The 27,296-nt window shown below is 47.6% G+C and overlaps 1 long non-coding RNA gene across 1 annotated transcript; it reads right to left on the bottom strand.

Moving 5' to 3' along the window:
• Positions 1-776: 776 nt before the first annotated feature.
• Positions 777-25,069, bottom strand: LOC133667398 (uncharacterized). Its single transcript, XR_009832869.1, has 2 exons — positions 11,774-25,069; positions 777-2,246 (listed from the first exon to the last, which is right to left on the bottom strand). It is a non-coding gene; the product is annotated as an uncharacterized LOC133667398 (long non-coding RNA).
• Between the last annotated feature and the right edge of the window lie 2,227 nt (positions 25,070-27,296).

Consider the following 27,296-nt stretch of genomic DNA (forward strand, 5'->3'; position numbering starts at 1 on the left):
AAATCCCTTTACCTGTATCTTACATAGTAGCAGAACCTTCCACGAACAATCAAACGTTCGTTTCCTCCCCTAAAGAATAAACCCTTCATCCGCGCCGTTAAATTACAGACCACCCTATAGATATCGATATTTCTCTCCTCAGAGGAGCCCGTCCTCGTCCTCGTACACGGTGTAACAATCACGGTAACTCTAAAAGAAGGAGGAAAAAGAAAGAAACCAGGACGATACGAGCGTCGATAAACGCAAACCCACCCACTGTCCCCGCGAAAAAAAGCGGCGCGCGTGCCCGTGGAATGCAAAAGCATGCATGCGCGAGGATCGCCGACGATGGAAAGAAGTTTATGTGTAACAATGCGCGCTGCCACGCGGTAACTGCTTCCTGACGACCACGAGGGCCAGAGAGAGAGAGAGAGAGAGAAGGGAAGAAAGAAGGAGAGAGGAAACGGAGGATGGGCAAGGGGAGGGCGAGAGAGGTGGGAAAAGAGAGAAAACCGCGCTCGTGTGCGCATTCTCTCTCGCGTGCAGAAGGCGAGCACGTAGGCGAGCGCGCAGGAGCGGGTCAACGAACACTGCGAGCGGATTGAAACGAAAAATAGGCAATTTTCTTTTCTTTTTCTCTTTCATTCGATCCCTCTCTCTACTCTTTAGAGAAGCTTGGACCCACTGGTGCCGCAGTCATCTTCATGGATACACAGGTCGTGTGGGAAATTCTTAAAAATTCTTAAAATTTTATATATATATATATATAGGGAAAGAGAAGACACATACGATTGCAGTTTGTTTCAAATAAATATATTCTAAAGGTAAGAAATAGAAATAGTGAGAATAATTTAAGTGGTAATTACGGCGCTGATATTATATAAAGGTTATAAGGAAGGGCGATATTCGGATATTTCTTCCCTCGTCCGCGCCGTTGTGGAGTCTCTCGTTTACGGGTGACCAGGTGATCCATCGATCAAAAAAAAAAAAAAAAAAAAAAAAAGAAGGAGAAACGATCCTGAAGATCGATTCAATCGTTTCGCCTGGGGAGGAGGGGAATAACAGGAGGGGTGATGTGTATTTTTCCGTGTTCGCGCCTCGTAACGGCTCTATCGGCCGATAGAGGATAAAGTAGCCGCGGCAGTAGCCGCGGATAATTGCTGCGTAACAGGCGATATAGCGGCGGGTAGCAGTATAGTAAGTATAATAGCCTGTGGTAAAAGCCAATAACGCACAGGGCGGGTAGGGGAAAATGAAACGAAAAATCTACGTTGAATTTAACTGAAACGTGCCTGGCCATTCGCGTTCGCATAGCTCCTTTTATATTAAATCACCCATTCGGAATGGGACTGGATACATGTAACAAGAGGCTGAACGAGGGGCCAGAGGCCGAGAAACGTTTAAGTAAATTCAGCGTCATCGTGTGTATAGTGTAGTGAGAGAAGGAGAGGGAGAGACTCCTAGAGTATCCGTGCATACGTGTTTAAGTGTGCGTCTTTATACAGTAACCAAAGTAACTATCGGAGAGTAATGACAACAATTTTCCAATATACGGGGAGATACGGGGATGCGGAAGTTTCGCGGCCATCGTGTTTAGGATCCTTAGTCCGCACCTACGTTTTCATATACATGTACAATATTTATATATATATCTATATATATATATATTTATAACGGTGCCCTCTTAACGATAAGATTTAAATAATAATAATAATAATAATAATATTAATAATAATAATTTATAATTAATAATAATAATAGTAATAATAATAATAGTAGTAATAATAATTATTTATAATTAATAATAATAATAATAATAAAAAATAGTAACATCTCGAAATTCGTTCCCTCGAATGCGGCTCGACGGGACCGATGGAGAAAGGTGAAACGAACACGCGTCAAAAAACGGACAATCCTGCGGATCGATCATCATCGTTGAAAGGTGTGGAAGGTGCAGGACGATGACGATGAGGTTTCGAACAACGTATACGCATATCCAATCCTCTCTTTCGCTTTCCTCGACGAGTGATAATAATGTTGAACGAAGAACAACAGCAAGCTTGGTGACTGATGCTCATGGCAGTGCGAAGCTTCCATTCTCGTGTGTTTCCTCTGCTCCTCTGAATATATATATATATATACGTATATATTTCTCTCTTCCCCCTTTCTAGCTGTTTCTCGAGGGGCGTGGATCGCGGTCGCGAGCTCGATCCGATCGCGCAACGATCCGGATTCCTCGAACGGCAGTGACGTTGTTGCTGGTCTGTCTGTAAAAGAAGAGAAAAGAGAAATGCGCTGATGTTACTTCATTGTTTCTAATAGAAATTGAAAGAGTTATTCGAGAAACCTCCCCTTGAAAGTATGATAGCGCTCTGACGATCATTTTTAAAAAATTACCCACTCAAGACAATGTCCTCGAGCGAACGGTAGCAGCTCCATCGTTCCACTTACCCTTAACGCTTGACTTACAATCAACGATCGTGAAACTATTCGTCGATACGATATTAAAACGTGGATATTATCATACAAAAAAAAAAAAGGGAAACGGGATCTATAAAATATAATATACGTACAAAGCGTCAGGTGAGAGTGGGCACGGGATGTGACGAGGGTGAGACGGTGGGTGAGGTGAACAGGGAACCGGCAGAACAGGGAGCATAACAGCGGAATATCCTGATCCTAGCGAAGGTCGTCTGGTGCATTCTCAGGCGGGTAAAAAAGCGCACGGAGAAACCACGCCCTGGCTTCGAGCCGCGTGAGCGAAATATAACAGACACCACCCTCCATTAATAATTAACAATCCTTCGTGTATTCTTCGAGACGATCGATCGAGCATCGAGCTAGGAAACGGTCGGTTTTCGAAAAGAAAAAGGGGGAGGGGGGGACTGTGTTACCAACTACATCTGCGTTTCCACCTACTTCACCCAGCAACCCAGTTCCCTGCTCCCGTCTATTCGCCATCGTGAGCCACGGCCAAGCATTATCGCCGATCGGCGCGATATATCTTCCGCGTTCGAAGCGGCCTTCGCGAGCACCACGCCGAGGTCGCGCACGTCACAGATCCGTCTCTTGCCGATCCTTGGACGAGAGAGAGAGAGAGATCGATTCGGTAATTGGACGCGAGATTCTTCGGGCATCCGGAGAATCAGGAAGGAAAGTGGAATTCGAGCGCGTAGGAATGGAATAGGAATAAATTGGACAGGAATTACGAGTATCGGGCGCATCGTGAATCGAAATCAATAATAAATAATTTTTAAGTTGATACTTTTCACCAAAACCTCGAGAACTGTCCTCTACGCGTGAATATTCTTCTAAAAATATTTCGGCAAATCGTGTGCCATTCCCTTGCACTTTCCTTTCATCCTTTCCCGACGGTGGTTCGTTCGAAAACGTGACGTTTTTCCCCCTCCTCCGGAGAGAAAGTCGTCTAGGCCAGGATCACGGGCAAGGAGAAAGAGAAAACGGGCGATCACTCTCTCTTTCTCTCTCTCGACGACGTTTTGCATGAGAGGGAGGCGTCAGAGGGATGGAGGATAAGGGAGAGAGAAGTCTCGTTGCGCGTCTCCCTCGAGAAGGGAGGTGTGCGTATGCGCACGTTGAAGAAGGAACGTTGGAGAGAGAGAAGAACCTAACCTAAGCCACCGGGAGAGGCCGTGCGCTGCAGTTCGCCCCTGAACTTGGTTCTCGCGTCCCACACCGCGTTGACCTACTTCCATGGCCTACCCGATATCTCGACTGCCTTCTATGACTGCGCGCCGATTTTCTTCCCCCTCCTCCTCCTCTTCCTCCTCCCCCGCTTCCTTGTTTGTTTTGCCTTCTTGTAATCACGACTTAACGATCGCGCATTCATTTATCTATTTTTCTTATCCCGTGTCATTAAAAACGTTATTCCGGAATACGATTTCTTCGTAACGCGTATTTTTAATCGCGTTTACGTCGAATGCTTAAAAAAGAGAACCGATGCGAAATCACCTAATGATCTTTAATTCGCGATGCACGTAAATATCGTGGAAATAGTGAAATTATTTCTGTGCAAAGAGAGAGAGAGAGAGAGAGAAAGGAATTGCTGAGGGGACGATCGTGAAAGTAACAATCCATCGATGATGGATATCTGTATTGTGGACGCGAAACTATTCTTTCGCGATGCAGATAATTCGTAAGAAAGAATGTGGAAGTAATCATGGCCGAGTCCTTACGACGACTAATGTAGATTTAATAGTAGTTTCGTAACAGTAGTTAATTCGTGCCGGATTGAAAGCTAATAAATGCCTAGATCGGCAATCGAAAGGTGGCATCCGATCCACCTCCTTAGTTAACGATCCACCGTTCGAACGCGACGAGCCAAGGTCCCTTAAACTTCCACGACAATTTTTGCCTTTTTAATTCTTTTTTTCCTATCAAATCGTCGCAAAAGAATAATCCTGTATAAACACAAAGATGAACAATCCTAATACGTGAATAAGAAATAGATACTCATACAGCGAGAAACATAGAAAGACACGTGTCCTATAAATTAAAAATATTAAAAACATTCTACGAAAATTACAAACTCAAGTAGAAAAATTCACGTATCTTCGTTCACAAAATCTCCAATTCTCGATCTTATCGAATATATTCCCGAGAAGACACGAATAAGCGAATCGGGGAATTATTATGAATCGGTTTCGAGGTAAAAAGGTATCTCATCGATCGATATCGGTGTTTGCGTACACATATATATATATTGTAATCGCGCGAGGAAGTTAACCGCGCCGTAGTAGATGAATCTCGCATTCCAACGTGACATCTCGATCTCCTTGGGCCTTATCTGGCCGGCCGCTGAATTTCCTGCTCGGAGAGAGGGAGAGAGAACGATCGAGGTGGCTGGCGCACGGCTCGTATATTATTATTAGAGCGGCGTCTCGGGGGCGTTATCCGTTATCTCGCGTGTTATCTCGCCCGGACCGGTAAGTTAAACGAGGCTGCCGCGATAATGAGCCGTGCACGAGGTCCCCATCTCGTTCGCCGTGCGCCAGGATTACCTTACCACTACTCGCTCGAGGTGGGCGAAGGGGGGTGGAAGAGGAGTATCGAGATCCGCACGGTAGGTACGGTCAACCTGCGCGGGATACCCATTGGTTTAGACATCGAGGCAATGCACAAGTACCGGGATAATCATTAGTTTATATAACAAGTCATTTCCCGCGGCCACGTGATTTTCTCGTCAAGGCGAGCCGCTCCACCACCACGCCGCTTCTTAGCGACACACCGCTACTTCTGTGCTGCTACCATAGGTCAGCATCACCACGCGATCACCTCGTACCTCGATGGATGGAAAAAAGAGAAGTTGGAAGTCTCTTCTGTTTCTCCTTCCCCCTTCTTTTTGCCTTGCTTGCGTGGAATTGGATCGAGCTTGCGATTTAAGGTATCTCGGATAAGGTGCTCGAGAAACGGTGTCAGAATCGTGGAAGACGATTCCACGCTCGTAGGTGTTGCGAGAGAGCGATGCATTCCGCGTAGCGCTTGTAATGGAACGCTAAAGAAGCTGCCGGCGTGCTCGTGCACCTCGTGCCACGATCGAAACGGAGGGAAAGAAGGAAAAAGATCGAGAGAATGACTACGGTAGGCCGCGGGGGGGGAAGGGGAGAAAGAAGAGGGATGGAAAAGAAAGAGCAGAACGGTAGACGGAGACCGTTCCCGTTCGCGTGGAAGAGACGGAGAAACGGGAGGAATGGAGAGGACGAGGAAGAGAGAGGGAGAGGGAGAGGGAGAGAGGAATAGTCGAGGCAAAGGTGGTCTTGCCGGCGTAAATGCCACTGGTTGGCATTATGCCGCTTGCCCGGCCAGACCTTCGATGCACATCGAACACATCCCGATGATGATTGCCTGGCTGGCTATAATCGTGATATCGTTCGTTCTAAGATACGCAAGAGATGGGGAGACGTTCGAAGTTGGAGGGAATTTCGTGTTGCGCGACCGCACGACCAGCGACAACCACGAGGACGGCCCTGGCCCATTTACCTCTGCCAGAGTCACCAGATACCATCGTGCCGATATTGGCCTTTTCAACCCCCCTCCTTCCCTCGCAGCCTCCTTCGCAGCTTGCGTTCTCTCTCTCTCTTTCTCTCTCTTTCTCGCTCGTGCCACCTACGCGATGCCGCGAAAGGTCGCCACGCGATGCCTGCGAGCTGAAGATTCCACGGCTCGCCTCGCCAGTTCCGCGAATTTCCATCCGCTTTTATGCCAACGTTTTGGCCCTCGCGATATGCTCGTTCAATAAGCGTAGTTTAAATCGGGCCCGTTTCGGGATTACACTTTTCCCTGTTTAAACGCGGCAGAATTTTCTTTTCGAAAATTTTTCTCAATCGTGAAAGCTTCGATCGATATTTTACCACCCGAATTCCTCGTTTCATTACCAACGTTTTGGTAATCAGAGTCTCGAGTCCGACTCGAGAGTAGCGCAAATTGAATAAGAATCGTGCATCTAATCGCATTTTTATAAGATTAGCATTAAAAAAAAGAAAAAAACTTGGTGTTTATGATAAACGCTGAATCATTCTATTCAATAAAACATTGTGTATATATATATATATATATATATGTATCGCAACATTTACATATGATTACACGTTTAATGATTAATCAATTATATTTGTCGTAACCCACGTAATGATAACGATACTTTTGCCGTTAAAAAGGGAATAAAATATCAAGATGGATTAAAAGATCGAAAATCGTATCGTATCAGCCTTCACCCTTGATAATCTTCCTCGTATCACCTTCCATCTTATCATCTATTTAACTTAATCGTCGATCGAGATTCGAATTTCGAAATGGGAAGCAGGAAAACGCGTAAATCTCACGGCCAACCTCCTCCAACTTCCGCGGAGCTCACCTGAGCATTCGTGTTTGACGTAATCGGTCCGCGGATCGATCGGCGCGAACGGAATCGTGTCGGCGCAAGGACACCCGGTCGCGCGTCGGTCGTGTGCGAACGAAACGGGCGATCTCGAGCCAAGGCAGGGAACGAATTTCAACAAAGTGCAAGGAAACGAAGGGTCCAGGGGGGAACAAGGGGTCCGAATGGAATGGAATGTCGAATTGAAGCGACGATCTTCTAGGAGATGCCTGGCTAGCGGTCTACGCGCAAGGTAACGAGCGTAGGGCTGGCCTGTAATAGGAGGGATTCTCTGAGCGGCGGTGTAGGAAGGAGAGAGGTGAACGAACCTCCGAAACTTCTCGCGCGAGCGAGCGAAGTGGAGGAAAAGAAAGAGCGGAGGAGAAAAAAAGTGGATGGCTTCGAAAAAAAAAGGGAAAAAGAGAGAGAGAAGAACGGAGTGTCTAGGAGGAGCGAGAGGCGACTGAGGCGGCCGCTAGATCACGAAAAAGTGAAAGAGAAGGACGGAGAGGGATCGTTGCTTTTTTTTCTTTGGGCTGGAAGAAGAAGGAGGAGAAGGAAAAAGTAAAATAAAGTAAAGAGGATCGAGAAGATGGAGAATGGATGGAAGAAGTAAACGAGTTTGTTCGATTAATAATTAATCTTACAAATAAATCAGCCGCTTGTCAATCGTTTATCATATCAATTTGTATCACGTTGTAATTGATCGTAATATTAAACGTTTCTATCGAAGAGTGAGAAAAAAAAAATAACACGTACGCACGTCGTAAGAACATGTGTTTCTGTCTCTCCTCTCTATCTCTCTCTCTCTCTCTCTTTTTTACCTGTTGCTGCAAGCGATGATGACGTTGTTCAAGGCTATGTATACATATATATATATATATTTGCTATTTTTTTCTTTCTTTCTTTTTCTTCTCTTTTTTACTCCGTTTGTTTTTTTTTTAGTCGTTGTTATTGTTGTCGCCGCTACTTTGTTTGGAACACGAGACACGCATGGATGCGTTGCAAAATGCATTTGATGGCGGAAGAAACGGATCGGTCGTTTAACGCTTATGTAAACTCGTGTTTCACCGTTTTTCGCGATTGCTTGTCGATAAATCATATATCTCTTGTCATGGTACCATGGAGAGAGGGACAGGCATAAATCGATTGATTTCCGTTTGCGGAGAAGCAGAATCGAAACCGCCACGACAGGAACGAGATCAATATCAGTCGATACCGGAAAACGATTTTCCGAGAAAAACTGGACGCTTTCCCTTTCGATACTTTTAAACTCACCATCGTATGATTCGTTTTATCCGATATCTATTCCGTCCGAATAAATTACATAAATCGATAAATATATCCACATTTATAAATTTTAATCAAAGTGCAAAAAGATAACATTCTCCCTTTGAATATCCACCCCCTTCGCTCCTTTACCGCAAAGAGATGGAGGAGAAAAGGAGAAGGAGATGAGGAGTCGTGGCCCAAGTCCAAATAAAGTCAAGCCTTAGTTTTTCGTGGTTGTATGCGCGCGCGCACTCGGCCGGTACGTAGGCAGCGGCGCGGATGTGGGGGTGGGAGGAGGTGGGATCGAATCGGGCAGCGCGCGCGTCCACGTAACCAAATTCAAATCCGGGGGCGCGATTGTTATGCGAGATGCATCGGCCCGTTTCAGATGCCTCGCTGCCAAAATCCGCGGCAGGCCTCGGGTTCGATAGCATCGGAGGAGGAGGCGCCTCCTCCACCGAATGCGTCACCACGAGACGACTATTGTCGAGATATTCCAACGCGCCTCGTCGAGAGCGCGCTGTTCGTCCCTGTTGAGCCTCTTCGAAGGAGAACCGCTCTGAATTCTTTTCTCTCTTCTCTTTTTAGAAGAAAGCCAATCACGCGATTAAAATCCAAATTTTATTCAAGCTTTCTTCCTCGAGGATTCTTTCTCTCTTTCTCTCAGGAGAAACGTAACGAATATTCGAAAGTTGGTAACTAAACTCCGATTGTTATTGCTATTATTGTTCGCGAGGAGACGGACGAGAAACAGAGATCAATTCCCGTTTTTTCGTTTGTTTCGCAGAATCCAAAGATCGTCTTACGAGCGCATTAACACCCTGCGTACGCGAGGAAGAGAGCGAAGACGCGACTAATGCGCGGAAAAGAAGGGAAGAAGGAATGCGCGAATATACGCGGGAGAGCGAGAGAGAAACGATTGGCATGCAGGTCGCGCGGTATGTTGTCCTAGGTCACGCGTAATCCCACTCTCTCTCTCTCTCTCTCTCTCTCCTCTCCTTCCTCTTTCTCTCTAACTCCGTCCCTCCTCCTCGCCTCATCTCGCGGATGGTGCGCGAGGAAAGAGACGAGCCTCTCCTCTCCCCTGCCGATTGTCGTTTCATCTCTCCTCCGCTCGTTTTTTTTCGAGTAACGAGACCACGGGGAGAGATGAGACGAGATGGAGAGATGGCGGACGATCCCCTTGCACGTTGTCGCCACGATCCCTCCCTATGGAAGTGATTTACGGATTGATCACGGATTTTCTACGGGATTTCTGCCTTGTTCGTCGCCTTTTACCTAAACACGCTCGATGAATATCGATTAGCGCGCGGGACGGGACGCGCGGGTACGCGGCGATAAAAATAATTGCGCGATCGCGGGTGTACGCGAGGGAGCAGGGGATCGGCGTACAGTTGAGGATAAAATTACACCGTTTTCCTTTTTATTTCGATATCCCTCTCCACGAATACCTGCGAAATCGAAAACCTAAGATCGACACCAACTGAGCCGATTAATCAACAAAATCGGAAGTCAAGAAGGGAATTCAACCACGCGTGGAACTAAATTTTTCCTTTCCTTCCTTCGATCACCCGTTCCTTCCTCTCGAAAGGAGGGACGAGCGCGTTGCGAGCGTTGCACTTGCTCGAGCGGCGTGCACGACCGGTTCGCGAAATTTTCGCCTGAGTTTCCCGCCACCGGGCGAGCGTCCGTGGCGAAAACGACGGTTCTCGGGCGGGCGAAACGCGGCAGGAGCGAGAGAGGAGCGAGAGAGCCGGGCCGGGCCGGTACGGGCGTACCAACAACGATCGCTTATTCGGTTGACGAGGAGGGCACGATTCGTCGGCGCGCGCGCGCGACCGGGACGGTGAATGCCCAAAACTCAGCTTGGTGTCAATGAACTCGGCCATGTGAGGAGTCGGACGGAGAGGAGGCCTCCTCGGGCTTATACACTCTGCTATCGGGGTCTTGTCTTTCCCATGGAACCAAGACTAATTTCGTGACTTTGCGAAAGCCTCCGGGCGACCAGGAAGTGCACCCGTCCGCTTCCTCCGAAACCTCGCCCCGTCGAGTTTATGGGCCAACCCTTCCAATCCGCCTTCCGTTATTATTTATTTATTTATTTATTTATTTATTTATTCGCGTAATTTCTGGATTAGTCGGATTGTAGATTTTAAGTGGAAAAAAAAAAGGAAGGATAAAATTGTGCGCGAATGGAGCAAGCTCGGTTGCTGGGGGGAGGGGAGAGATCCTAGCCAGAAGTTCCCCTAATTACGCGCGCGGCAACGACATATTTGGCTGTGTACCTGTGCCGACAGAGAAGAAGAGAGAGGTGAACGTTCTAGACCGACTGGCAAGGCACCTGCTCGTAACCGCGACAAGAAAACCGGCGAACGATACTCGTCTCTTTGCTCTCGACTTTTGCCACGTACAAAACGTTCAATTCTTTCCTTCTCTCTTCCCTTCTTTCTTCCTTTTTTTCTTAGTGAAGTGAAAAACGAATTTCGAACCGCGCTGTTTATAAATTTTTATTACCCGAAAATTACGTCTCTAATTCTTCAAATATGAATAAAAAATTAAGATTAAAAAGCGGAAATGGCGAAAATAGGTCAGAGATTATGCTTGCTTGCTTGGATTTTCCGTTCGAATGTGCTCTACGATTATCTGAACGAAAAAAAAAGGGGGAAGAAAAAAAAATTCGACCTGATCAAATTTGGTAGGTCAGGAAGATTCTCTATGCTCCACGTCGGATTTACCGTGTATTATTTAAGCGTGAACGTGACGTAACGCGAAGAAATCGGACAGCCGGGCTCTCTCCCCCCGCTCTTCCTCTCTCCCGAAGCAGCGTGTTCGTTTTTAACCGGCTACCTCTTCTCTTCTCTCTCTCTCTCTCTCTGCCTCTCTCCCTCTCTCTCTCTCTCCCGTTTTGAGTCGCCGGTCACGCCGCGGGTCAGCGAATCTTCGAAGGAGGAATACCTCCCTTCTTTTGCAACTTGTGCAAAGGAGGTAGCCCCACACGCAGAGGTTGAACGCAGAGGAGGTGGAGAGGGTTTGACCGCCGAAAGAGAAGTAGTCGATTCGATTGCATCACGTTGGGGGGATATTATCGCGATATACGTTACATCTCTTTCGTCCTTGTCCAAACCTTGTCGATGGAACAAAGACGACCGATCGATCGATCGATCGACGGAAGATGAATCGAGTCGAAGGAAAAAAGAGAAGGAAAAAAAAGAAAGAGCAACATCGCAACGATTGACCAATCGATACGATGAAAATTCCTCGAAGAATCACGGTCATCGGTTAAACGATCGAGGAGAACACGGCTACCATATGTCAGGGCACGGTGAGTATTACATAAGCGAGGACTACAGGTGGACTCGTTCCTATCGACGGCGCATCTGTCTTCGATCGACGAGACTACACCGATTTATCCAAGTTTAATCGCGATGATGGATAAGTAACAAAATAAGGATAGAAACAGGGCAGAATTTTGCGCGAAAGGAACAGAGGAAAGAGAGAGAGAGAGAGAGACGACAGCGAGATTCGAACGCTCGATCGACGAGCAGAGGAGAGAAAGGAAAAGAGGAGACTATAAGATGAGATGAGTCGCTCTATAAATACGAGAACGAATAATTAACGGATTAATTAACTAACTAACTAACTAACCTCTCTCTTAGGCGCAGGCAGTGACAGTCTCCGAGCGGGTTCATTGATGAGTCTTGAGATCCAACGTGAACGGCGGACGATGTCTTCCCTTCCGTATGTGGATGCTCCACTCGGTTCTCCTCAGATTCGAGGTCGAGGTCTCCTCTCTACCCCTCACTCGTCTACCCATCGTCGACGCACCTCGACTCAACTTTTCCAACCTCCTCTTCTTCCCCCTTTTCCACCTTCCTCTCCTCGTATAATCCCCTCGATTCGATTAATTAGAGAAGCTTCTCCCTTCGTGGACGAAGAGAGGGAGTGAGAAAGAAGGAGAGAGAGAGAGAGAGAGGGAGGGAGGGAGAGAGAGAGAGGGGTTCAATACTGGCCGGTTGGATCGAGGCCCGTGCTGGCAGCCATGTCGCGACCTTGAGGTATCTCTTCCTCGACTCCACACGATCGACTTCCTCGCCTCTTCCGGAATCCTCCTCCTCGACCTACCTCCACTTCCCTTCCTTCAGTACTGACCGGTCGGATCGAGTCCAGCCATGTTCCTCTATTCGCCGGGATGCGTCCCCTCACGATGCGCGATGATAAATAATCGAACTCGACACGGAAACTGGCCACGGATATTTTTTTTCTCGATCGGCTATCTCTCCGGTTTCTTCCCTGCGTACACGCGCTCTCTTATAATACAGTGCGTCCGTGTGTTGTACGTGGTTGTGTGACGGTGGTGATGATGATGCTGCTGCTGCTGCTGCTGCTGCTGCTGCTGGTGGTGGTGATGGTGATGGTGGTGGGGGGGAAAGCGGCTCTTCTGGTTTCCTCTCTGTGTTCAGTAGAGCCCGGTGGGGTCCAATCCAGTTGCCATGATGTCAACCGATGATGTCGAACTGTCACTCGAGTCGAACGAGAATCGAACGAACGGTGGTGTATCCTCCCCGGGATGGATCCAAGTGGTTTCAATACTGGCCGGTAGGGTCCAACTGACGAGCCATATCTCTCCACCCTAGCTATCCTCTCGAGACGTTCTCCACAGGAGGGAGGGGGGGAGGCCTCCAAGGGAGGGGACCAAATTCGACCTCTGTCGCACGATCTCTGTCCTCGGTGTGATCTCACTGCTCGTCAAACGTAGCTTTTCGCGGGCGAGGTGGGGCGAGAAACGAGGAGAAAAAGGGAGAAGGAAAGGAACGGGGGGGAGGGGGGAGGGGAAAGGAGAAAAACAAAAAACGGCGCTCGGATGCACACGCCGCGAATCCCCGCGTTTCGGACTACACTCCGCGAGCCGATGAATCCACACGGCCACGATCCACGGGCCAGTGGACGGAACAGAGCACGGTTGTGAGAAACGTTGCCGAGAGAACAGAATACCGAACCGATACCGAGGGGATCTCGTAGCCGAGAAAGAAACGGGAGGCGGGAGGAATGATAGGAAGGAGGAAAAAGAAAGGAGGGGAGGAGAGGGGAGAGAGAGAGAGAGAGAGAAAGAGAGAGAGAGAAAGAGAGAGAGAAAAAAAGGAAGAAATGAATGGAGAAAGTGTCGAAAAAAAAAAAGACCAGCTGCTGTGTGCGTGACCGTGCCCCACAGAGCTCTGACAGCTCCACGGCGAGTGGCCTCGCTTAAGTCTTGGCTGACCCCCACTTGCTCGACCGGGGGCGACGCTGATTGGTCGACGCCACCGGCTACACCGGCAATCGGCACTACGATCAAGCTTTCGGAAAATTTCCCCCGATATATCGTCCGGACGAGCCCAACCCCCACGAGTGTGCCGTGCCGGGGCCCAATCCAACGTGGGGAGGAAAGTGGGATTCGTTGGTCACTCGAGGAAGGGAGAGAGAGAAAGAGAGAGAAAGAGAGAAAGAGAGAGAGACACTTCCGAACGGTGGACGCTCCTCCCGGGGTTCCAGCAGAATATTTTCACGAACGATTGGACGAGGTGGGACTGCTCGTCGCTTCGAGGGACGGGATAATTTTCGCGGTCGAAATATTACAATTTCATCCTTGGGGATGTGGGTACGGTTAAGTGAATTATTCCTAACTTGAATAGTTTGCTTAAACGTGTTTAGCCGATCGATCGATTCGAAGATAGAAATTCGAGTTGGAGAGAAGAATCGTTTTTCGTTAAGAATCGTTTTGCGGTAAGACACGCACGGATAAAGTTTCTTTTAAAAATTCTAAAAAAATAATCCCTTCCTCTTTTTCTTTTTTTTTTTTTTCCCCGAACGAATAAAGTTAAAACTCTATCCTCAAAGAAAAGTTTCAGAGAACAACGTTTCTAATAATACAGGAATTACTCGCGAAAAGATGGAATGGTAACACTACTACCTAGAAGAGCGTCAGCCATTTTTGGCCGTTTCTCTGCGAAGCAGGAAGCGAGCAAGAATTGTGCCAGTGGAAAGGACACGTAAACACGCAGTCGCAGCTTCGCGTGATTCATACGAATTCCGTTTCGAAATGGAATTTCGTGGTAATGGATGAACGATCGATGACGGCGTTTATCTTTTGGGTGGTGCAACCGGTGCGTTTCACGTCTCCCGTTCCACTAGTTTGCGCCCGTGGTGGTCTCTGCTCGCGGCGCTGCGCGCTCGCCTCGCGCGCGGACAGGGCAAAAAGTCCGCGGAACGTTGGCCAAGTATGCGAGCCCGTGTTTCCCGGATGGAAAACTGGATCGTGTGCGCGATCGACGAATTTTCCACTGAGAAATAATCGATACAATTGTTAGCGAAAATTTGAGACCCACCAATCTCTTTAAAATTTAATAATCGCTGTTACGATATTTCTCCTTTTCTTCGAACGCGATCAAGATCAAGATCAATTAGAAGAATCCGTGTCGTTCATAGATCTATCGCTCGATTCCGCTTTATCAGCGATTTCCGAGGACAATTGCGAGGAGCGAAGAATTCATTGACCTCGTATACGGCAGAATCGATTCGTTATCGCGCCCCGCTGAAGAGAGGTAACGTTATCGCAACAAACTCGACGATTCTTCTTTTTATTTATTTTTTCTCTCGTCATCGTTCCCGATAAAATCACTTTTATACACTCGTTATCCCCTTACGCCGAGATAAATCGGGCGCAGTGCAATTTATAATACGTTTTTCTCGAATACGAACGTTTGTCTGTGGAATGGACGGACGAGTGGGGAGAAGGAAGGGAAAACGACGAGTCGAGATTTCAAATTCGTTCGTTCGAGTTGCATCGGAGTCGCGCGCTCATACGCGATGCGAAAATAAACTCGTGCGCGTGCATTAAATCATCGCGTATACCGGCTCTTCCTACGTTCGTCCTACGAGAGCTGGAATTCTGCGACTTCCCTTCGTTCCAACCCTAATACACTCGATAAGGAAGCTCGTTAGCTAATAGGCTCCGCGTCTCGGATCGAACGAGACGAGACGCTTACGTAACCGGTCGTAAATGCTTGGAAATCGGTAAAATTCGTTTCACCGTATCGTCACCTTTGAACTGCACGCGTGTATATGTGCTATTAGGTTTGCATTATTAAGTAATGTAATGCATTTTCGAAAGCTTGGTCGAAAGAGAAAGAAAAGAAAAAAAGGGAGGAGTGATCCTTATTTTTCTTTTTTTTTTCAATAAATCGAGGAAATTCATTAAACGATAAAAGAAACTTAGTGAAATTAAGAAGAAACTTAGAAGAAACCGGATCATCGATGAATTTTTTCAAAAAAGGAGAGACCACGGAAGCGTATTATCATTTTAACGTATCAAATTACAGGCTGTTATCACATTTTACGAGATAGAATTTCAAGATTGATAGAAAACATCGAACAGAAAAATTTTACACGCTCAAACAACGATATTTCGGAATATATCGTCGAAAAGAAGCCTTGGAAAAAAATTGAAAAAAGATATTCAAAATTATCAATTGTTATTATATACAACGTCGACGACGATATTTCGAAGCGCGAATATTCCATTATCCGTTATTAAATGTCTGGAGAACAGCTCGGAGGAAAAAAGTGACGCATCGCTCGTACGAATAACGAGGCGGCGAACGTCTTCGCGAAGGCTTCCGTGGCTCGTTCCCCGTGAAATACGAGCCTTCCGCGAACTAACCCTCGCCTTTAATCCCTCTTCGACACCGTGCCGACGTCCGGCAGTCGTAAAACGCGTCAAGCGGATTTTCGTTTTGCCCCGAAACCTTTCCCCTCCTCGCCTGATTTTCCCGGCTGAATAAATCCCAGTACTTTCGAGCGCGTCCAATTCGTCGTCGGAGAAATTGTCGAGGCGTTTATTGCGCATCGCGACTATTCTCTGAGTGGCGGCGAGGATTAAGGGTGTGGCCCACCGCGGTCGCCGTTCTGGCCCCATTAAGACAACTATGGGTATGCACGTACACCTCCTGGGTCTCCTCTCGTTCGCACAGGAGACAATGACCGGTAGGCCCCAGACGGTGGCCTACCTAAGCCACGTTCCGCCTCCCTCGCAATCCGTATCGGATCGGGGATAGCTGAAAGTGGGCTTTCTTCCTCGTCTTCGTTTCCTCGAGGAAGAGGGATAAATATGAGAATGGAGCGATTTATGGAACTTTCGATCGCTCTCGCCTGGAACAGAATTCCCTTTCGAAATAATTGGAGATAAGATCGAGGATAAAGTAATTTTAAAACGGGTTATAATTAGTGAATGGAAGTTTCGGTTCCGAGCTCGATATGGAAGAGGGACTGTTTCTTTCGACGATTGTCGAGATAAATTTTCTAGTTAAAAGACGGAGTAATTTAGGAAATGTAATTATGAAACTATTCGGTTTCGTTCATTCGGAGGAATGAAAAGAGAACCTTGAATCAGAGGCGAACGAAGTTTTAAAGTGTATGAATAAAACTGGACAGAGATAAGAATAATTTTTTTTATACTGTGTTGCTCGATTTAACGATAGAATTAATGGCCCAATTCGTGAAAGCGACATCTTTGTTTGCAACGTCGCTGTTCGATCGTTCGAACGAATATTCCTTAAGGAATACGTACAGAAACGTCGATGAGTCTATTGCCATTTATTATACTCTATCCCGTTAGGAAAATGGAAAATTATCCGGGAAATAAAACTAAAAATATTTTCTCAAAACGGGCAAAAGAATCCTTCGAAACCTCTCCTCCGATCCCCAAAATCGAATCCCGTTTTAGAATCAACAACGACGATTTTATTAATTTATAAAAATACGTATCCAGAGACCGCAACACCCGCTCGTAAATCACCTCCATTTTTCACCCATCTCTCGTAGAGGGACATCAATTTGGACTCGCGTATTTTACGAGCAGCGAGAAGAAGCCCCCCCTCTCGCCCTTCCCCGAGCGTGGTGATGGAGGCCACGGTGGAAAACAAAGAAGGGAAGAGAAGAAAAACAAACAAGATGAAATAATAATAATAAAAAGAAGAAGAAGAAGAAGAAGAAGCGAGCGAGACGACCCTAACGGATCGAAGACGAGAGAATAAGACGAGAGAGGGACAGAGAGAGAGAGATATACACGGCGATACACGGCGGCATCTGATCGGCCGATACAAATAAAGCACGGTACCGGCATCGGTCGGTCGTCGTCGTGTAGATATACCGCGAGAACGTGCAGTTTGTAGTTTGTCGCCCGTCGTCGCTCGCGGCTACGACTTCGTGTTACTGGGATAAAAGGTGAACGACTCGGTGGTACTCTCGGTTTGCTCGTCCGTCCCACCACCAGCAGCATCCCGCTCTCGACTCTTTGGAGGGGTAGCGTCCTTCTACGAAGTCTAACCGAGAGATACAACGCGCAACGAGACAGGGGGAGGGGAGTGGAGGAGGAGAGGAAGAGGAGACGACGGTCGGGCGAGAAGGAGGAGGAGGAGGAGGAGGAGGAGGAGGAGAAGAGGAGCAGAACGCGCGAGGGACAGAGAGAGAGAGAGAGAGAGAGGAGGAGGAGGAGGTGGCGGGCAGGAGGAGAGAGAGAGAGGGAGGGGAAGAGGGAGTCATAAATTACTTGATCATCCTCAAGGTTCGATTCGACGCCGGTCTCTGCGTGCACCTTCGACGTTGCAAGCTGTCATTAAACGAGAATTTTTGCGCGGAAATGTAAATCTTGGCGTTTAGCATTTAGGATCCACAGGATTGGACAAGCGTGGGCGTAATCGGCACCACGGATAATGAAGATAAGAGGGAGAGTCGTTTAAAAAAGACAGTTAGAAAAGAACGGCCCCGAGTCGCGCCTTGATAAACATAATTCGAGCGATGGAGAGATCGAGACTCGATATTCACGCGTGCGCGCGTTTGCTGTATGCGCGAACGGAAGCACGTGGTGCAACCGGAACCCTCTCAATGGCGCCAAACGAGCCGATCGGCTCGATCTCTCGCGCTCGTTACGACACGTCGAACCAGTCTAGATGCTACGAATTCCATCGAATTTTTCGACCTTGCCGAAATTTCGTTCCAATTCCAATGAAACCATCCATTTCTTTCCACAATTTCCATTTTTGTACAAAACCGAAATTTCACCGTGCGTGCCCTTCGTTTCACGTTCCAACGCGACGGTAAACGCGCGACACGGCGCGATGATTGTGCAACGGACGAGCGGCCTGCCTACTTATCCACGACGTTTACGCAACGTGAAAAGAGTTTCGAAAAGACGCGGCCGTTCGGGAGGATGCGGCGAGCAAGCGAACGTCTCTCGTAGGCCAACCGTCGCACCGGTTGGGCTACTACGATTAATTAAGGCTGGCTAACGATTAAATAGATAGGAGAAGAAGAAGAAGAGGTTTTTGAAGAGCGTTGGTTGATCACCGGAGGCCGGAAGGGGCTTTCAAGCCGACACGTTCGCTCCACATTGACGATGAAATGCCTTTAATTACGGCTCTCGCTTCCTACTCCAACCTCGTGCCCCCTTTGTGCGCCTCGTTTCCTTAGACGCGCCGGGGTCATTAGGCGGCTAACGATGGAACTAAACTGGTGGATATTCGTGGATATACACGTACACGCCGCTTAGTTAATGATCAATCGTTATAATTATCTTACGGGGTAATCCGGTATTTCCGAATTAGGAAGTAATCGACCGTTTAACCGGTGATGGGATCAGAGTATCGATAACTTTTCCCTTGTATCGTTATATATTTACATTTCGAAAAAGCGGAGGAAGAAACAAACAAAAGTCGTGTCTCATCTTCTCTAACGCATCGATCATGATTCATCTTGAAATCACCAGTTATTACAAAAATGTCAGGACGCGATATCGAACAAGATAGCTTGCGAAACGCGGCGTGGAAGGCAGCCTTGGTCGCTGCACGTGACGCGATCCCCGCGAGTCGCGTGCCTCCTTCCAAGATCCTGCTGACAATAGAGAAACTCTCTCGTCACGGTCATCCAGATCCGGAAGTGGCGCGGCCAGACGGAATCTCCTGACACACGGGAGATGTCGCGGCGTGGAGAAAAGAGAAAAGGAGAGAGAGAGAGAGATTGAGGAGCAGAGGGGCGTCGGTGGAGGAGGAGGAAGAAGCGACAAGGCGATGTTAATCGGGCGGCACGGACGTGATCCTAGGTCGTCGAAGGACTCGGAAGTCGAGTCGGCTCGCTCGGCTTGCTCCACTAGCGGCTGGGAAAAAGTGAAAGACGCTATGAGAGGAGGATGCTAGAGAGAGGGGAGGGTGATGGGGGGAGGAGGAAGAAGGAATCTCGCGGCGAGAGGGAGAGGGAATGAGGAAGAGGAGACGGCGAGGGGAGGGTGACGTCCTGGTGGAAAGGTGCGAAGGCGAGGGAGGACAGGAGGAAACGAAGCGAGCGTGCGAAGGGAGGTAGGAGGAGGATGAGGAGGAGGAGGACGGCGAGACGGGGGGACGGGAGGATGGAGAGAGACGGAGGGAGAGATAGACGTGAAGGAGAAGGAGAGAGAGAGAGAGAGAGAGTCACTCGCTCGAGTTGTCGAGGCGATTGTGCCGATGTGCGTGGCAAAGTTTTGCGCCGGGACTCTCCCTGACCTAACCACTCCGCTCCTCTCTCGGTCGCCACCGCCACGAGAGGACGATGACTAGCCACCATAATTCGCCCCTCACCCGAATAAATCCAAATTTATCCTCCTATCCTTCGAATCGAGGAATGGATTGCGCGGAATTCTGCACAGTCATCGTGCCCTTCGTCTCTTCCGCTCGATTCAGTGTTTAAAAAAAAGAAAAAGAAAGAACTAGGATAATCTGTCGATTTGTCAATGCTGTGTTGGAAGAGGAGGGCCGCATTTGGCTCCGAATTCTCCCATCGACTCGACGAGCCTCTTCTAATCCTCTGTCGAGAGAGGATTTTCGACGATCGAATAAAAATATATTTGACGATATTCGGAGGAGGTAACAGGTATTTAATCCTTACGAAGATACGTGTGTACGAGAGCGTGGATTCCCGCCTCGGTCGAAACTCCCGCGAGAGGCGGCCGCTCTCGGCGCAGCCTCTAGGTCGGCCGTTCACCCTGTCCCGAGAGACGAACAAGCCGAGACTCGCGGCCGGGAATACTGAAACTCGATCGAATTTCGCTGTTCGCCGCGAGCGGCTCGCGAATCGCCACGGTTGTTCACCGGGAAACACGCTTCCGGGAAAACGGGGCCGGGAGAGAGAAAGAGAGAGAGAGGGAAACAGGAGCTGGGTCCGTGGGATGGGACGAAAGAGGGAAGAGGACGGTGGAATGGTCGATGAGCCGACTGTCGTCGATCGAATTCCGTTGAATCGTATCGGTTGGACGCGTCGGTTTTTTTATCGCGATGCTGCTCGATCGATCGATCGGTAAATGAAGATCGTGGCGGATGGTTCGTCGCGACGGGGGAATTTTCTTGAACAGTAACAGGATCGGAGGAAAAAGTGTGAATCATTCGTATTGAGAAACGATCCGCTACGTCATGCAAGTAGCTGTAGAATTTCCATCTCTGGTGGGGATGTGTCCGTGTCCCGATTAGAGATCCGTTTCTGACGTTTGTGACTCTCTGTTTAACTCCAGTATTGATTCAGAATCCGTGATTCAGAATTTACTCTCCACTCCGTTTCTAACTTTTAATCCTCGTGTTCGAATAATCAACGATTTGGACAATTCGGACAATCGACATTCCACCGTACGCGAATGGGAAATGAGTGGCGATATCGGAACACTTTCCTTTATAATCTCTTTGTCCTCGCGGCCGCGATCCTGCCTCGTATAATTGATTCCTCGATGCCCCATCGGACGTGCTCCAGGCGATACTTACCGACCACGACTCTCCCGGCCGATTCGTCACAGTTCCCACTTCCTGTTTCGTTCTCAGCTTCTCGAGACGCCTCCTCTCTAAACGCCAAACCAATTCAACCACCTTCGATCATCCGAAATCCATCCTCTCCTCGTTTCTTCCATTTCTCAAATCGCATCGTTCACGATCCGCTTCGTCTTAAAATTAAAATCCATCTTTCTCTCTCTCTAAATATATATATATATATATATATATATATATATATATATACATATATGGAGGACAAAAGGCTCGAAGAAACTCGTCCAGATTCAACACGAAGTGACCCATTCCCCGTTAATCGAGGGCCAGGCCAGCTTCGATGCTCTTTTTCTCATGTGAAAAAAACCGTGGCGACCGTGTGATACCTCCCCTTCCCCCTCTCCCGCCGTCGAGATCGAGCGGAGCCCGTTTCTTGCGAATCGATTCAGCTGGATCAGTGACCTGAAGCCGGGGCGCCATGCCCGTGTGTTCCATCGATACAGGGGCCGCAACGAATTATCATCCGTCCATATGATATTTCGTATCTCTCCACTCCGTGTTCATTCTTTCACGCCGCTCAGCTGTTCCTCTCATCTGGCGGTGAGCAAACAACAACCGATAGGTGGATAACAGATGATTGGATAGATGGATATAATTACGCAAAGTATGTAAGCATACGTGCAAAAATCGAAGGCATCATTTTTATAGATGTATATATATCTCTTTGATAAGGTCTTTTTGAAAATTGTTTGGATCATCGAGTATAACAATATAATATATCTTGAAAATTTCAAGGAAGGAACGAACTCTTCTCTCGATAAATCAAATGAAAAACCAAACGAATGAAATTTTTACGAGCAAGCAGATCCTTTGTCCGATATTCCCAGCGAGACGATCCAATTAATACACGCACAGGATATCGTAGACGATGATTAATCGAGATAAAAGTTTCGTCCTCGTCAAAAGTTCATATTAAAAAAAGAAGGACAAGAACATCAGAACGAATCGCAGCGCTCGATAATCCAGCGGGAAGAGAAAGAATTCGAAATCAAAGACGTAGACTCGCTCCGCCATTATTCCTCTCTTCTCTTCCGTCCGCGGAGGTGGCGGGTCGCGCGCGTGGTTAAACGGCCGATTCACCAATTCGGGATTCCACTGGCTGAGAGAAGCGAGTGAATAAGTGGCGATAAGTAGGTAGATGGGTAGGTAGGTAGGCAGAATGGATAGGTTGGCTCGGTTGGTCGCTCGTTAGGCCTTAGGTGCGTTGACCCGCCTGGCGTGTTCGCTGTCCAGAGCCCGGGGAGACGGATAGACAGGGGCGGGGAGGAGGAAGGTGGAGCGGGACGGATGGATGGATAGAGAGATGGAACAGGACACCGCGATCGGGGGTTGGAGGAGGAAGGGGTGTTGGTCCGCGATCCTCTCCCCCTGATCGCTCCAAAACGCTCGAAAACCGAACAAAGAACGTTGAACTCGGCGTTGAAACGATCCATCGATCCAACCTCTGCACGGGGGAGGGGGAGGGGAGCGGTCGCCGCGTCGCGATTCGGGCCACCGTTCTCCCGGCACGCGTCTCGATCGCTTCCACGATACGATTTATCAGCGTGGATACCACGGTATACGCTTTGCCTCTTATTCATGCGAGCAGGAGGAGGAGGAGGACTGCATCCACTTCTTTTTCCTCTCCTTTCTCCATGTCGACCGTTTATGTATATATATATGAGAGAAATCGGCGAAGAAGGGACGAGTTGGATGCGATTTAATGAAAATTTAAAATTTTCGGGAATAAATAATACTATCACGAGAAAAGGGAAATAAAATTCCCTTTGGAGTAAAACGATTGGCGAAAAAAGATTGGCGAGAAGAATTCTCAAAGAGAAGGAAACGAGTTTCGAGAAAATGGTTTAGGGAGCAAAAAAAATAAGGTGGAAGAGGAAATTTGGGGGGACGAGAGAGGGGCCCCCTCCCCTCCTCGCCCGCATATCCGGGGATCCGATTTTTCAACACCTTGGTGGCGCTCTCTCCGTCTCTCACGGTTCTCCTTTACTTTTCCCTGCCGCGAAAAAAGCGAGAGAAAGAGAATAGGAGGCGAGGCGGCTTCCTGATCGGGGAAAGTGAAATCGGTCGGCTGCTCGATCGCACGCGTGCCTACCTCGTTCAACGCTTCTTACCCGCCTTCTTACCCGATAAATCAGCCGACGCTTCCATTAATTTATGGAACACGCGCTGATTTAACTAACTAATTTAACTCCTCCTGAAAAAGGAACGATCGGAGAAAGTTTCTCAGGCGCGAAAAGCGTTTTTCGCAGAGCGAAAATTTATCGAGGATTTGCAACGACAATAAAGCTACGTTGGAAATGGATTCTCAGCCATTTCCATCGCCAGCAAGTCACGCGTGGAGAAACGGAGATTGGAAGTCGGTTTTCACTTCGTGCTCGGAGGATAAACGGATAAAGCGGTTTGGGGAACGATCCCTCTAAGTCAGATATCGCGTTCGAGAAATTACTTTGTTCTACCGTTTCATTATCGATTTCAGCATCCCAGAGGCACCAAACAAGCGTTACGTGACGCCCGTCACATCCATCGTACACATCCACCGTAACTGCACTAAAAGCATCCTCTCTCGGTTTCGTGTCCGAACCATTTATCTCTCCCCATCGGACAACCGTCCGACAGGGATTCTACGCTATCCTCACTAAACTGACACCACCGTTTTCGATTCGAGAACAACAAATACGAGACTTCTACTTGCTGTTATCGGCCAAGTGTTTCAATTTTTTTGAACGACAAAATCATCGTATGTGTTTAATTCTATTCAACATGGCATAACAAATCTTCTAGGCTACATCCAACGGCGTAGAAAAAAGTTTTAAAAGAGACGTCTCACCAACGTACTTTAAAGTAGCTCTGACTCGATCGAAACCGCTACAACAAACGGCAAATAGGTAAGCCCGAATGTTCATATGGTTTATATAAATTTTCTTTTTCGAGTATCTTTTGCTTAAAATTTTGTTATATTATACCCTCTCCAAAGGTTAAAGATCGAGCCCGAATCCGATCGTACGAAAAGTCCTGAATATAACGAGGCGAGGATACGGCACAGGATGTCAACCCCCTTCGCGACGGGCGCATGCGAACGCTCGTCACGAACGCAGAACTGTTGTGCAGAATTCAGCGCGCATTTGCATCCCGGCGGAGGTTGTGTGCGCCGTGGCCGGTCGCGTGCAACGACGCGCGCGAATCGAGCGGCCCCAGTGTGTGCGTGCGTGCGCGCGATCGGCTCGAACGCGTGATCGGCACGCGAGTCGAATCTCGATCGGGCGGTGCGCGTGCGCTTCGCTGCGCGAGTGCACGATGAAGCGGCCACGAAACAGGGTCGAACGATCCACGCCGCTAACGACCGCCATTACGCGAGAGTGAAAGAATCGAGAGTACGACCGCACGCGATCCGCTTCGGAACGTTTTCTTTCGAATTTTCGAGAAAATTCGTTCTTCTCCCTCTTGGAAAAGTGTTCTCGCTCTTACCTTAACGGTGCTCGAGACTATCTGCTAATAAGAACAAGCTCGACAAGCGTTCGGTAGATTTTATTTTAAGAGATCTCGCGTTTCTTAATTTTCCCTTAATGACGGTTCAATAAATAAATAAATAAAATAATAGGGAGGATTAAGATTCGCGCGTCGGACGCGTAAATGACACGTTACGGGTGTTAAGATGGTAGAAGTGGAAGGTGGGTCGGGATAATTGAAGGGTAAAATTTCTATAGGGTTACACGGGGAGGGTTATATCGTTGTTTCCATTTGATTTATTATGTAAATATATAGCGTAAAGTCTAATCCCTCGTACGTAATAATGACTATTACCGCAACATCGGAGAATGCCTTCGCTTTGAGTGATTCATGGTTGAAGGATCGAGGGTGTAGAATTATCTTAGGCGGGGAATTTATGGTGGAACGTTCGTTGATAGTTTCGATAGCATCGTTTCGCATGCAACTATGTATTGTATGCATGCTACTTTAAAATTCCTGCTATCTACCTAAGCACATTGCATGTAGTAGCAACGAGATTTCTCTGGAACCGTGCTATGTACCCGGTGTCCAAACCCGATCCGCGCATAAGATATTAACCATACACGAATATATTGCTCGAAACGGGACACCGAGTACGTGTGTAGAAATAACAGCACGATCGGCGGCACAATGCGCATATATAGCATTTTAATGTAAATCTTCATATATAACTATATATATATATATATATATATAAAACTTCTTCAATCGTGTATTTTATCGAAATAATTCTACGCTTAAATACAATAATCACGGAAAGAAAATTTTCGTGTCGATTCCATACTATTAATTACGCTCGAGTAAATTTTATTTTACATCCCTCTAAATACGGATTAAATCCTTTAAAATAATTAATCGATTTCGTTACTTTAATCTCGCATCGTTCGCTGCACAAAAATTTAACCAAAACTTGGAGAATTTCCCCCCCTTCAAATTGAATCAGGGACGTAGATTGTCCTGTCAACCCTCTGAGATGATCGAGAGGATCGAGCAACTGACGAAAGAAAGTGGTCGGGTTTCTGACATGAGCGTGGCGAGAAAGAAACCGAGGTGCAGATCGCCGTCCAGTCTAGCGAAACTGGCACAGTGTCAAGGTGCCTCGCGGGCACATTTGCTCCAGCGTGGAAGAGGGGCGTGCAGGATGCACGGAGTGGGGGGGTACGCCTTCGTGGTCACCTTTCCTCCACGTTTCACCACCAAAGAAGAGTGGCCGGCCGAGTGCACACCGATCGTACAAGAGCGTACTTTCACGGAGCTTTCTTCTTTCGCGGCCGAGTTAGGCGTGTGCCACTATTTCCCGTAAACACGGCCGAGATATCAGAATCCGGGGTGAAAGGCAAAAGGAAGAAACACGTGGGCAGAGAGCCGATTTTCCGTGGAAATGAAAAGCCTTCGCGACGCCTTTCACCGGTACCCTTGCCCGCCTCCCCGTCGCTTTACTTTCCTACTTTCGTTTTGTTATACTTGCTTCGATCCTTTCCGCTTTGAACATTTAATTTCCCACAGGATTCGACTCTGACGAAGAAACCTCTATTTCGATGACAATTTATTCTCGTATTAATTTCAAGGATTTTTATAACGAGGATTCTCCTGGTGCAAGTGTCTTCCATGGAGACAGCAATTTATTTTAGAGTTGGTCGCGGAGATTATACGCTAAAAAATTCATATCCAAACATACGATGACGCGGTTCGTAACGCGAGTCACGTAATGTCCTCGAAAATTGAATTCTTCCGTGTGGCATAGCTAAAGCATTCGGTATAAACCCGGCATTCATTCATAAAGAAATTACATCGGCTCATTACTCGAGGATTATTTATAATGGACAAGCGTGGGCATGGGGTTCGTTTGTTTCCTCTGTCTCCGAGACCTAGTTTCGCGATAGGAGTCGAACGTATTTATAGACGTACCTTTAAACTTCCTGTGACACCATTCCGATAAACGTGAGTTCTGTCTTAAGCATATTCCAAGAGAACCGAATATTTCGAGGAAATTGAGCTTGTGCTATCCATAAAAAAAACTCGTGTACATTCTCTGGAATAACGGTCAAGTATTAAAGTTGATAATTTGTTATTAATTGAAATGGAATTTATTCTCAACTATAATATCAATTACATGTACTCGCTTTCACTTTTTCTTTCTCGAGATACAAATTTTTGTTCGTAACATTTCCACTTTCTAACAAGTATATAATTTAATGAATTTTCTATTAGAAACTGTCTCGTAAGTGAAATTGAAATAAGAGTGAAAACGAAAAAGAAGTGTACGTTTACGAGTTTCAAGAGACGAAATACATCAAATTGTATACATGAAACGGATACAAAGCAAAGTTGTGTTTTAATCGATCAACGCGTCACGTTTCTGGATCGAAAATTTCAAATCGAGAGTATAAAAAAAAGAAAAGAGAAAAAGAGGGCCTCTCTGTCAAACGTTAACCCGCGGAGCTACGAAATGATATTCAACCGTGTGCGTTTCGACAGGCCGGGTGTCGTTAACCTCCCGCGCGGTTCATTCCTCGCCAGCCGCGAAACAATTGTCCAATCTAGACCTAGTCAGTCTCGCTCCAGACGGCCACCATCCGAGGACTACATCAATTCCGCGAGCCGCATCCCGTAGGTTGCGAATTGGGCGTTGGCCTCAGTATGTTTCTTCCCCGATGTATTAGACCGAACGACGGGCATGATCAACGCGTGGAATGCCACGTGCGATCACGAGAAAACTATTTTTTCCTCCCACCTTGCCGGACGGATTTCGATGGGCCCTGCGCCTCGAGCGGCGGCGCGAGGAGAGG

Source organism: Apis cerana, linkage group LG15, assembly GCF_029169275.1.
Source record: "Apis cerana isolate GH-2021 linkage group LG15, AcerK_1.0, whole genome shotgun sequence".
Classification (NCBI taxonomy): domain Eukaryota; kingdom Metazoa; phylum Arthropoda; class Insecta; order Hymenoptera; family Apidae; genus Apis; species Apis cerana.